This window comes from Oryctolagus cuniculus, chromosome 6 (assembly GCF_964237555.1).
Source record: "Oryctolagus cuniculus chromosome 6, mOryCun1.1, whole genome shotgun sequence".
Lineage (NCBI taxonomy): Eukaryota > Metazoa > Chordata > Mammalia > Lagomorpha > Leporidae > Oryctolagus > Oryctolagus cuniculus.
Window position 1 is genome coordinate 101501090 of NC_091437.1, and position 1732 is coordinate 101502821.

The window sequence follows — 1732 nt, forward strand, 5'->3', positions numbered from 1 at the left end:
CTCCTTTTAGTTTGGTCCAGTCCTGCCTGTTGCAGCCATTTGGGGAGTGAGCCAGCAAATGGAAGATTTCTCCGTGTGAGTGACTTTCTGTCTGTCTCTTTCTCTTACTCTGTCTTTCAAGTAAATGAAAATAAATCTTAAAAAAAAAAGAAAAGAGCAAGAAGTGTGTGCAACACAATCAGTCAGTGCCTGGTCTTTGGGCAGGTAGGGGATGAAAGGTCACAAAAGATGTCTGAGCTACAACCAACTCAGTTTATAAATACAGAAAGTCCTGGCTATGTTGCATTTGCAAATCTTTCCAATCAAGTTCACTGAAAATCAGTAAAGAAAGCTTTTCAGTAGAAGATTGTCCAGTCCTTGGGCCCCTGCACCCATGTGGGAGACCTGGAAGAAGTTCCTGGCTCCTGGCTTCAGATAGGTGCAGCTCCAGCTGTTGCAGTCAACTGGGGAGTGAACCAGTGGATGGAAGGCCTCTCTCTCTCTATCTCTCTCTCTCTTTCTCTTTCTTTGCCTCTTCTTCTCTCTCTCTGTGTAACTCTTTCAAAAAAAATAAATAAATCTTAAAAAAAATAAAGAGAAAGCTTTTGAGTTCATGTTGATGGTGGTTGGTGAATCAGGTCTGGGAAAATCAACTCTGATAAACATGACTGAATAGGAATCCCAGAAAGAATCATACCAGGAGCTGCAGAGACAATTGAAGGAACTGTTCAGATGGAGGCTTCTACTGCTGAGATTAAAGAGCCAGGGGTCAAGCTTTGCCTTACCTTGGTGGATGTGCCCGGTCTCGGTGATGCCAGCAACTGCAGGGACTGCTTTAAGACAATCATCTCCTATACGGCTGAGCAGTTTGAGTGGTACCTGAACACGTGGCACAGGCTTGGTAACTGGGTGTACTGTTGCTTTTACTTCATTTCACCTTTTGCACATGGATTCCAGCTCTTAGATGTCACATTTATGAAGGTCATACACAATAACATAGTGCCTGTCATTGCAAAGCCAACACCCTCACTCTGAAGCAAGGGGAGCCACCAAAGAAAAGGATTTTGGATGAAATTGAAGAACATCAAAATCCATCACTTACCTAATGCAGAATCAGATAAGAATGCAGATTTAAAGAGCAGACTAGACTTCTCAAGGCTGGTATCCCGTTTTCTGTGATTGGATCCAATCAGCTGATTGAAGCCAAAGGCAAGAAGGTCAGAAGTTGCCTCTACCCATAGGGTGTTGTGAAAGTAGAGAACTCAGAGCACAGCGACTTTCTGAAGCTGAGAACAATGTGCATCACCCACATGCAGGACCTGCACGAGTTGACCCAGGACCTTCACTATGATAACTTCTGCCCTGAGAAGGCCCAAGAGCTGCTGCAGGAAAGTGGACAAAGAGGACATGAGTGAAAGCCAGCTCCTGAGGGAGAAGGACGCAGAGCTTCACCGCGTGCAATGACAGCCAGGACACAGGAGCAGATGGAGATGGAGATGCAGGGCGGGGATGGCGATGGCTCCGCGCTTGGCCACCACCTGTGAGAAAACCCTTTGCTGGAGAAATAGAACATTCTGGACAAGTCCTACGATGAGTAGGAATTAGGAGATCATCAGGAGGAAGCCCATCCACCGCTCTCAGAGAATTTAACTTTCTTAAACTTTTGATGGGTGGGTTTCTTTTGTATGAAGTATTTTTGACATTTGTATCTCATTGCTATGTAACACTTTATATTTTGTGAGGTGAAAAAAAA

General features: G+C 44.7%; 1 pseudogene; it reads left to right on the forward strand.

Annotated features, from left to right (window-relative positions):
• Nucleotides 1-228: 228 nt before the first annotated feature.
• LOC100344393 (septin-2-like) lies at nt 229-1523 on the forward strand (annotated as a pseudogene).
• Nucleotides 1524-1732: the final 209 nt, after the last annotated feature.